Genomic DNA, 11,763 nt, shown 5'->3' on the forward strand with positions numbered 1-11,763 from the left:
ATTATCATAATAAAATTATGTAAAACTTATATATATGTACGTATTTTTCCCCAAATTAGATTCCTGAGACTTTCCTGTTTTGCAAATAAGAAGCATATACTTAATTTCTTCCCATTAAATTTAATTAATTGCAATTTTATAAACATTAGCAGACACTCTCACATGTGTCAGGCTCTGTGGTGGAGACTGGGAATGTAAAGATAAAAGTCATGAGCATTGCCTTCAAAGAGTCCTAAAGGAAGTCAATGGGTCAAGTAGATGGCATTAAATATAAGTCAGAGAGAATGTGATCAACTGTGTCTGTAAGACTAAAGGTGTTTTAGAGAAGCCGTGTCTGGATTGTATTTTGTAGAAGGCTTACCAGCTCACTTCAGTATGCATATATATGTAAATTGGTGGTGGGTTGAGTAAAGGTTAAGAGGGTCTTTGGTTCAGCATTTCTCTCAGCGAAGCATATAAATAAGTTAAGGACTGATCTCTAAATTTTAAAATTCTGTATGTAAACTTCACAACTCCATTTGTAAATGTTATAATCAACCCTGTAGCAGCATTTGTTACCCTGCCAACACTTTTGTGGATATCTCATGTGCAAAGTGCTGCTATACATGTTGATAGAAGATAAACAGTGAATGCTTCTTCAAAGAAAGGGCAATGTATACAGACAGAAGATATAACAAAATGAAACAAGTGTACCAGTACACGAACACAATAATGACAAAATAAATAATTATAATTAAATATGAGTACTATATAACTGGTGTTTTGTAGTGTTTAATTACTTATATTTTTCCTGACAATTTTACTTAATGTTCATGCATACTCTCTGAGCTCTAAATTGATAGTCCTGTTTTACAGCTGAAGCAAAATTGGCCCAGAAAGATAAAACATACATAGGAGTCAATGAAAAGAAAAAATATAATGGACAAGAGTAGTTAGGCCAGCTGCCTCCAATGTGAGGCACTGTGTGACAGGACCAGGGAATTGCACAGTGGCACAGGTACAGGCCTTTAGTGCCTTACTTCTTTCTAAGACTGGGTCATTTGATCTGATCTTAGATTATAGAAGATTGCATGCCAGTAAATCAGGCACCCTGTATGCTTTTCTATTGTGTTCCATCAAGAGGCTCTGTGAATAGGAAAGGAAAACTTCCTAGAGCTGCTTTTAATTCTGGGAAGAGAAAATTGCTAACCCTCCGGGGTGGATGTATTTCAGTCTGATAACCTGCCACAAAGCGAATAGCTGGGCTTCTTTAGGGATGTTTTTATGAAAGACATGGCATTGGTTTCTATGGTTGGCAGACTGGGAATTACTGGGAATTACACAGTTGCACTGGATAGATCAGCAGCTTCAGATGAATATTTACACAGTTGTTTCCTGTTGACCTGGGGTTGCCACATGATAACTCCTGCATGTATCAAGGTTTTCAAAAACATCAGAGACACAGTATGTATTCCTTCAGGCATTGTACATAGCAGCTGCACAGAACCTCCAAATCAGAAAACATTCAGAGTGGAGTGGAGAGAGCTTATTGTCAGGTTACATCTGAATGCCGTTGGTTAATGCATTAATGGCCAGAACAAAAAGTGGCAGAGGGTGTGGGGGGTTACCTACATCATCTGATACTACAACACTTTTTAAGAATTAAAACTTTAAAAAAACGACTTTTCTTTCGGTAAAGTCAAATAGAGCATAAATGCAGAGTACATCAAATCCTAAGATGGAGAATTAGTAACAACTAGACAGGACTGAGAAGAGAAAACCTTTCCAATCCAATGTCCATGTATGAATATACATACCCCAGTGAATCATGTATGTGTGTTTCACTAATTAAAATCACAATAATAGAAGGGAGATCATTAGTGTAGGGCAAGTGGATCAGGGAAGGAAGGAGGGGAGGGAAAGGGAAGATACTGGAAAATGAGACTGATCAAATTATGTGATATACATGTTCAAATGTGGCATAATGAATTCTAATATTATATATAATCATCAAATGCACTAGTTTAAAAGAGAAGAGAAAAACCTCAAGTTTTAAATAGTATACCTTTAATGCTCTTATGAAAAATGGATATTTTAAGGTCCTTGATATAGGTTAGTGAATTATTTTTAAAAATTTTGTAAAGCATATTGTCTAATAATGTTAATTTTCCTACATATTTCATGGTACTGTGAATGGAATTTATCAGTTGAAGAATATTTTAAATGTACAATTTTTCAGAATTTATCAGTTGAAGAATATTTTAAATGTACAATTCTTTATTTACTAATATGATATAAATATAAGTGTGCTTATTCTTTACTGGGCAAACAGTTCAAATAATTTGGTGATTTTAAAATTGGATTCCTTCATATCTAAGATCTTTTTATATATTAAGATTAGTCTATGTCTATCATAAACATTACAGTTTTCCAATTTTTCATTTAATGTCTTATATTAATATCCATTTCCCTTTATTCATTTTTTTTAACTAAAACTGACTTTTGAATAGTCTCTTTCAAGTACAGCACTTTTTCTTCTCCCTAGGGTTGTTACTGAAAGCTAAAAAAAAAGTCTGTATTATGGCTTGGATATAAGTTATCCCTAAAAAGTCCCTATGTTAATACAGGGATAGTCTGAGGTGAAATAATTAGATTATGATAACTATGACCTAACCGGTCTATCCCAGTTTGAATGGACTAACTGGGTGATAACTGTAGGCAGGTGGGGTATGGCTGAGATGTGCCCTTGTCTTCCCTGAGTTCTCTCCCCATCTCTCTGCTCCTGGTCACCGTGAGCTGAGCAGTGATCCTCTGCCATGACCTTCCACCATCATGTTCTACCTTATCTTAGGCCCAGAGTCATGGAGTCCGCTGAACATGAACTGACCCTCTGAAACCATGAGCCTAAATAAACTTTTCCTCCTCTAAGTTGTTCATTTTGGGTATTTGTCACAGTGACTAAAAGCTGACTAACACAGTTTGCCACTCACAGTTGCCCATTAATTTATGTTGACTTGTCTCTATTTACCTGTTGTCTTCTTTTGTACAGCATCGTTTATTGTATGTTTTACTTCATAGTTTTTGTCAGATATGGGAAAGAGCTTACAATTTGCCCTGTGGAAAAAATGACTGATGAAATTACATTGAAAAAAATATATATAACTTATCCTCTTTTAGTGGTTCAGAGCAATTACATTCATCACTCACCTCAAGCAACAAGATCTTAGATCTTTTGCTTTCAAACTATGGTTTGTAGACAGCAGCATCGGCCTCACGCACATGTCTGTATCTCAGGCTCCATCATGGAATAATTAAACTAGGATCTACATTTGAGCAAAGTCCCCTAGGATTTCATCCATGCATATTATCTGAGAAGCACCTTTTTTGGATTCTGTAGTCTATTTTTAGGAAGACATAAAAGTAGCCAATTTGTATAGCAAATTCCTGAATTATGAGATTCATAAAAATTAGAAAATGTCATAACAGAAATCTATATTTTTTGCTAAATCTCTCTATGCCCCATCTCAAGATTTTCATTTTACATGGCTGGACGCCTGAATTGGCATCTGAGCTCTTGACAACTTCCAATCTTGATAATCACGATTAAACTGAGATTCTCAGTACCAGGTGGGGATATCTGTGTATCTCAACTCCTTATTTCCAGGGACATTGCAAGTCCTAATTCTTTAAAGAATAAAATTAGAAAAAGAAAGAGAAAATATTTAGATAGGCACAATAAGGAGGTATTTACCTAAGGTAATAGTCTAACAAGTTTACAGTTATGATTCTATTTGGTAATTAACTAAAACATTTATTTAATATATACTTATGTACAAAACATTGTGTTAGTTACTATTGAGGAAAAGAAAAGAATAACCAAGAGCAACAGAGTACTATTGTTAGCAGCAGTAAAAGCTTTTTGAATGTTTTAACATGCTGATGTTTCCCTAAACTCTCTTCTGTAATCCTTGCTGCAACCCTTGCAGTTTGGAATCATTATTATTCCAGTGTTACAGAAGCAGAAACAAAGGTTTACAAAGCTTCTCCAAACTTTTCCAAGGTCATAAAGTTGATAAGTGGTGAGATTCCAGCCATGTTTGCCTGAGTACCTAGTTCTACCACAGATGGTTGACTACATGCTCTAAATCTGTCAGTTGATGGCAGTTTGAAAAATTAATGAAATCCCTTAGATGATATTCAGATTTTGTCCTTTTAAAGTTTCAGATATGGAACATGAGCACCGCCCCCCACCCCCATAGGTAAGGATGAAAATAAATAAACATGTTTAAAAATATGATAGATAAGTAAATAAATAATAAACACAAATTTACCTGTTAATTTCTATTTTCTTTAAAAAGCCTGAAGGGATACTGTCAACCTGGGGCTGGTAGGAGAGAGACACATTAATATTGATGAATAGAGTGAATAGGGTTGGACAGAAGATGTCTACTTCCTGCCTGTTCCTAACTGAAGCAAAGTTGTGGCAAAAAAGCTTGTTTTTCTATCATATAAAGGGTATATTCAGTTGTATGGTATTAAGAGCAAGAATCGTCATTTGAAACAATAGAATGCTTTATTAAGGGAGTTGGAAACATTTCTGTTTGTATGTGTATACACAAATGTAAGAAATTGTTTAAAGTATTTTTTTTTCTGTTTTTAATTTTAAAACATGTAGTAGGATCAGCATAACTCTGGAAATCATTTCAGCAAATTTGGTTAAACATGCAAATGTCACAAGATCCCAGTCTTGCAGAAGAATTGCCTCTTTGATTTACTATGATTCTGTGAAATTACAACTCTTTATTTTAAACAAGATATATGATAAGAACAGGGTGTGACTGCAATACCACTGCCTTACTAATTATATGTAGATTATTTCTAAAAGCATGGAACATTTTTTTTTAAGTTGAGTAGAGGGAAGGATAGAAAAGCATCCCAGCAATTGACTTCCTGCCAGAAAAACTCCAAATCGACTCATTTTATTTAATTGCTTAATCTAAATGATTTACCCACAGTAGTTTCATAAATATGCTACTGAGTGTTTTTGTAAGGATTAAAGCAAATTTTAGTGACCCATTCTAGTTTCACAAATTAGAATAATCGTAAGCTGTACTACAAATAATAACTTTCAAAGATATTACTATAAAATAAATATTACCAGTGGGAGGGATATCTTCCCTATTTATTTTCTCAGGGGAGAAAAATTTTTTTACTATTTTTGTGTATAAATCACAGATATAAATACACAACAAATATAAAATACATCTATAACTTAATAATATATAATCACCAAAGAATCTAATGTTACTTTGGAAAAACTAGTATAAATTTTATTCAACATGCAATTATCCCAAGGGGTATGTGCATTATGATATTTGCCTCTAATTATGAAATGAACTGCACTTTTTTCCGGTCGAAAACATTTCAGACATTAGAAATACATTTTCAGATGAGCTTTCCAAGTATTCCTGAAGTAATTTCATGTAGATTGCTCTATTTTTTAAGTATAACCAAGCTTGCATATGAGAATTATTTCTTTATCTAACTGATGGTGTAAAAGCTATGAATTACTATAGGATAAAGCTAACACATTTTTCTATTACTCCTCTTCCACATGTTGTTCTCTTGTCTCTATTCCTCTGGAATCCTTTTTCTCTTGGTTTTTAACATAATTTCCTTTAGATGACTCTTCAAAAAGATTTAATAATTAATATTTTATTGTAATTGATGAAAAGTTAGGGCCTAAATGCTAGGTAACTCCATTATTCTATTTTCAATTTTGATAAATGAAAAGTTGGAGTAACCATGTCCCTCATCAATGTGTAATTTAGGAACTTGTGGAAGGACCAAGTCCCTTGGGTGAACCTAGAGCCTTTGAAACCTGTTTCCCTCTCTAGCCCTTCATTTACTTCTGGCCTTTTCTTGCCTTCCTTTAACTTAAAATTGTCCTAAACAGCTCTAATATTGCTAACATATACCCCCAGTTTGATTCTTTCCACATAGTATTAAATGTTTAAAAACTTCGATTTCAAATTCAACTAAATGATGCCTACTTTAATAAGTATATGATGCCTACTTTAATAAGTATATATGACATTATTTATATTTATCTATATATATTTATACTTATATATTTATATATTATATATGACTTTTATTTATATATGATAGCGGAATGCATTACAATTCTTATTACATATATAGAGCACAATTTTTCATATCTCTGGTTTTATACATAGTATATTCACACCAATTCTTGTCTTCATACATGTACTTTGGATAATAATGATCATGATATTCCACCATCATTAATAACCCCAGCCCCCTCCCTTCCCCTCCCCCCCTCTGCCCTATCTAGAGTTCGTCTATTCTTCCCATGCTCCCACTCCCTATCCCAGGAGGACTTAAAATTTTAAGTGACACATTTTTTAGAAAAAATATTTAGTTTTTAGTTGTAGTTGGACACAACGCCTTTATTTTATTTATTTATTTTTATGTGGCGCTGAGGATTGAACCAGGGTCTTGCACGTGCTAGATGAGCGTTCTACAGCTGAGCCACAACCCCACAAGTGACACATTTTTAATACAAAAGTATATAAAGATGAAACTGACTCTACCCTTACCCCATCCTTTTCTTCCTTTAAAGGCAATGATTCTCCAACATGACTGTATGGTAGAATTTGCGAGAGAACCATACTAATGTATTCCAACATCATAGATCCGAGGATGTGTCCAGGTATTTGTAAGATTTTATACTTTTGGTTATTTGGGGGTTGGGTTTGTTTTTGATGCTTTATTTCTAGTCATTTCATATCATATTTCATTGGATCTAGGATGCTATGAATGCTATTTCCACACTTTGTTATCTATGAAATCATGATGTGCTCTAAAATTAGTGGCAGCCTAGATGAAATGAAATTAAAGTGCGTTCTTTTTTCTCATCACTATGTGTTGAGTATTTCCTCCCGAAATTTACTAAATTTTAGGTTCTTTTCTTTTGTGTGTGTGTGTGGGGGGGTGTACCCAGGGATGCTTACACTGTTACACTGAGCCACATCCCCAGCCCTTTTTATTTCTTATTTTGACGCAGGGTCTTGCTAAGTTGCTTAGGGCCTCCCTAAGTTGCTGTGGCTGGCTTGAAACTTGTGATCCTCTTGCCTCAGGCTCCTGAGTTGCTGGGATTACAGGCGTGCATCACCGTGTCCAGCTTCTAGTTTAATTTAGAATGTTTGCCTCTGTAGTCAATAGTGACATTTAGTACACAGACTTTTCTGTTCATACTGCTTTCATCTTTATCAGGATATTAAATTGAACTGGGGATCTTTCCATCCTTTAAATGGTCTGGTTATTTTAAGTGATATTTCAATTACATTTTTTGTTAGAAGTTATGTTGCATGAGTTAGTCCAACATTAATGATAAATATTTATTCACCCTTTTAATCTTTTGTATGGATTTCAGCTTTTCCACATTTTGGATAAATTTTGGATATTTATAATTAGTTGCCATGTTCTTTGGTGAATATGTTTACAAAAGTTATTTTTTATGAAAATTATCTTGATATTTTTCATATTATAGGCTGCCACTTAATCTTATTTTTTTTGTTCTATTATTTCATTGTGGCATCTGATATTAACATTACCATCCAACTTTCATGTGGTTTGAGTTTTCGACTATCTTTTGGCCCATTAGAGTATTTTCAGCCTTCATATGTCAATTGTTTATATTGTGCTCATCCAAAATAACAATCTTATATTTTAGGGGGGTAATTCAGCACTTTCATATTTTAGTATGCAATTTAAGTAGTAAGTTGTATATTACCAAGATACTCTGAGATTTCTTCCTTTTCCTACCTTCCATTGTTCTTTCCTTTTTGCTAGTTGATCGGCTATTTATTCCTTTCCCCCTTTTTATGTCAGAGTTCTTCTGAATTTTATTTCATTAATGTTTATATTCCTTTCCCTGGTATTCAAACTCACATGTGTGTTTTCTACCATTTTCGTTGAAAATATGATATCAGTTTTTAAGCATACCAAATGCCTTCTGTATTCCTTGCTGTTTCTCCTAACCAATATTAGAACTTAAGGAGACTTTGCCTCTCCAAACCATGTTTCCTGAAATTATTTCCTTACCCATAAAATGTAAACTATACTCTACCTAATGAGTTCTCAGAAGTTTACAAAGGAAGAAATACCTCAAATCATTATTACGCCAAAGAGAGCTATAACAACCACATGATAGGCTAAATAGAGTACAGTATGCATTTCTGCATGCTATTATGTTTTTGCAATTTATGTTCAAAATGATGACACCTGAACCTGTATAATCAAAATCAATAATATGTGAAATCTTTGGTATTTATTTGATTTCACTGGACTTGTTGACAAAGTACAGTGTACCCCTACTAAGTTACAGTTTTACTGCAAACAAATATTGGGTAATTTAAAAGTTTTGTGAATAAAGGAAGTTTTATGACTAAAAAGAGTTATAATTTCCCCACAAACTTAGTATAGCAAAATATTCACACATATTTTGACAAAAAGGTTATCTGTTGACTATGTCCTCATGTGTTGAGCAAATCATTTGGTGCCATTAGATTTATTAAATTGAACTGGGGATCTTTCCATCCTTCAAATGGTCTGGTTATTCATTTTTCAGAAAAATAATTTGTTTTAGTTTAGCCAGCTTACCTTTATTTTGCTACGAGTATCTATTCAAATGATAAGGATCTGAAATCCAGCAAGGTAACAGAACACCAGAGGATCATATTTCATGAATTTGGGAACCCCTAATCAGATTTTCATACAGTACTTTCTTTGTCAGCAACAATTTAATTAATTAAATTTCTAAATTTATCTTTTTTCAGACAATAAAACATTCAATAATAAATGTAGTTTGTGATTAGTTTCTAATAAGTGTAATGATGTTCTGTGGTGTAGTGGGATTATTTATTTGTGACCATTAACTGATCACCTATTATGTGCCAATAGTATAGATGGAAATAAATACAACAGAGTTCCCTACCCAAGTCCTGACCCTGGAGGTTTATAATATATAGAGAGAGGAAAATAAAAATCTAAGCATCAGAGAAGATGAGTCACATATAAGGGAACATCTAGAAAAGGCCCGAGTCAAGGAGTTTGTGAAATTAAGATCTCTGTGCAGGATCAAAGTGATTTTTTAGAAAGAGTATATAAACTTTTACATTTCTATCAGTGGAGAAATAACATTGGCAAATGCATGTGAAATTCGGGTCAATGATAGAAACTAGTGAGTTTGGACAGAAAGATTTTGGGAAAAATTATTGGCTTCTCTTATGGAAATCATGAGGGCACCCACAAAAGGAAGTATTTAATAAAATGAGGAAGCTGAGCACAGGGCGCTTTTGTGTCCCAACTCTGAAGAGTGATGTCAGAAAAAGGAAAGTTGGGTACAGTGTTAATTCTGCAGGAAGAGACCAGAAAAGTCTTAGTTCATGATCACTAGTCAACAGGGGAAATATTTTCCTCCAGAAATGAAGGAATGAGTGAGATTCCAAGTGGTTGGGCTTGGTACAAAGAAATACTGTTTCACCCAAGAAACAGATAAGTATTTCTTATAGCCAAAGGTTAAATTAAGTATGAATTTTTAATAGCTTTCAATATGGTAAAATATTTTATGCATATGCAGTCATTGGGCCCAACAGGATTAGAGTGTGAATATATTGGACTAAGATGAATGAAGCAGAGGGGAAGGAACAAGAAGGATGTAAAAGTCACTGCCTGAGCACTCAGAAGCCCGCTCTCCTTCTACTCTGGCAGAAGATTAGTGTCTCCATTATGATGAGACTATTCCCACACTCTTCTACTTCAGGGCTGACCTTACATAAACGTTTTATCATGTCTTCACTCACACACGCCACTGTATTTATTACTCACCGACTGGGCCTTCAAAGTCTGCTCAGATTTGTCTCTAGTTGATGTGCTTGTTTGATCTTGGCACAAATATTTTAAAGGTTAATTTAGATTTTCATCATTTCGCTAGAATTTGTTTCTTAAGGAGTCATTCTTTCAGTAAATATTTATAAACTGCACAGTGTTGCTATAAACAGCAAACTTGTTCTTCCCTTAATAAAACATACTTATGAAACTTTTAGGGTAAGACTACAAATATGCACACACAGACTGGTACACATAACCATTTTAACTTCATAAAAATAATTGTTAGACAAAAAAAGAAGTATTTTTGTTAAAAAGATCAGCTCATTGTTCTTTTTCTGGAGCACCTGGATTCCCATAAAAAAATTTCAGGATTGATTTGCTTGGGTGCAGAAAGGCTTAATCATTAGAGTAATCAAAGATATTTGTTATGTAGAATTCTCATTTATAAAGGTGGGTACTGGAACTTGGGCCAAAGCCTAGTATACTACCTTTCAAAACTGAATCATATTTACTTTAGGTTTTCCAAGTAAAAATATGATTTTATACTATTGACAATATTCTTCAGCTTTTGTAAGTCTTAATTTCTTATTTGAACTCCATATTTATTTTGGCTTTCATAATTCAACAGCTGTATTAGCCAACTCTTCAGTTAGATTCTAGCTTTTATGTTCACAAATTCTGATGGAAAAATGGAGACATATTTTCTTAATTCAAACAATAACAATGACAAAAAAACAGGTTGAATATAGTTTTCAAAATTATTTATTACCCTTTTCTGAAGCACAAACTGTTATGGGAGTGTGGGGTTGAATGATGTCTTTCATTCAGGATGTTTTCCTGTTGTTGGGAATGATTGAAGGATGCAATTTCACTTTTTCATGGATATTATTTTTGAAAAATGTGCATTTGGTGTATTTTTTGGAAGTGTGCATTTGGTTTGTTTACTCATTCACTTGGCCAGATGATAATATTACATTATAATAACATAGTGAATGTTTTGATATCAAAATTTCACTAAAAAAGAAATGCAGATAATTGAGGAGTTAGATTGTTTTATTTCTCTTTAAAATTAAACTTTAAAATAAAACTAAAAAGAGAGGAATGCAAAACAATGGTAGCTAGAGAAATGCCAGAACTATCCAAAATAACTGTTCCAGTGAAGGACTAAATAGCACTGCAGAATCGTTTGTGTGCTTTTCATTTGTTTCTTTAATATGTGCCCATTATTCTGCATAAACATGAATAGTGGAATGTAAACCAGGTCACGAATTTATGGAATTCATATCTAAAACCTCTTAATTATAATAATGATAACTTGAAGTATTTAATCGATGTTAGATTTGTCCTTTTATTGATTTATTTATTTATTTTGTGGTGCTGGGATCAAACCCAAGGCTTCACGAATGCTAGGCAAGCACTTTACCAGTGAGCTACACCTGGGCCTAATGTTAGGTCTCTTTATCCATATTTTTCTCAGGTAGCTATGGAATTTCAAATTCCATTCTGTACACATGTAAATTTACAGACCTTAGTATTGTGGTATATGGCCAATTTGAATTTCTTCCCTAAAAAATATTTTCCTTGACCTCTAATTTTTATTTTAGGAAGGATATGATCATAAAACTATCTGAATTACTACATGGTCCTTTAACTGTATTATTGATATCTCTTATATACTATTCTGTACTTTAGGGAGGAAACAGATTATTTTCTCAACTTCTCCATTAAAATGATTAGAATAGTCTTAACCCATACACGCATGTCAATTGCTTGTCAAGGAGTTATTTAGTGAGATTAGGCACTGAAATCGTGGACCACAGCTGATGCAATACTTGCCTCTGAAGATGCCTGCCAGAAAATACACTC

Source organism: Marmota flaviventris, chromosome 1 (genome assembly GCF_047511675.1).
Source record: "Marmota flaviventris isolate mMarFla1 chromosome 1, mMarFla1.hap1, whole genome shotgun sequence".
Taxonomy (NCBI): Eukaryota; Metazoa; Chordata; class Mammalia; order Rodentia; family Sciuridae; genus Marmota; species Marmota flaviventris.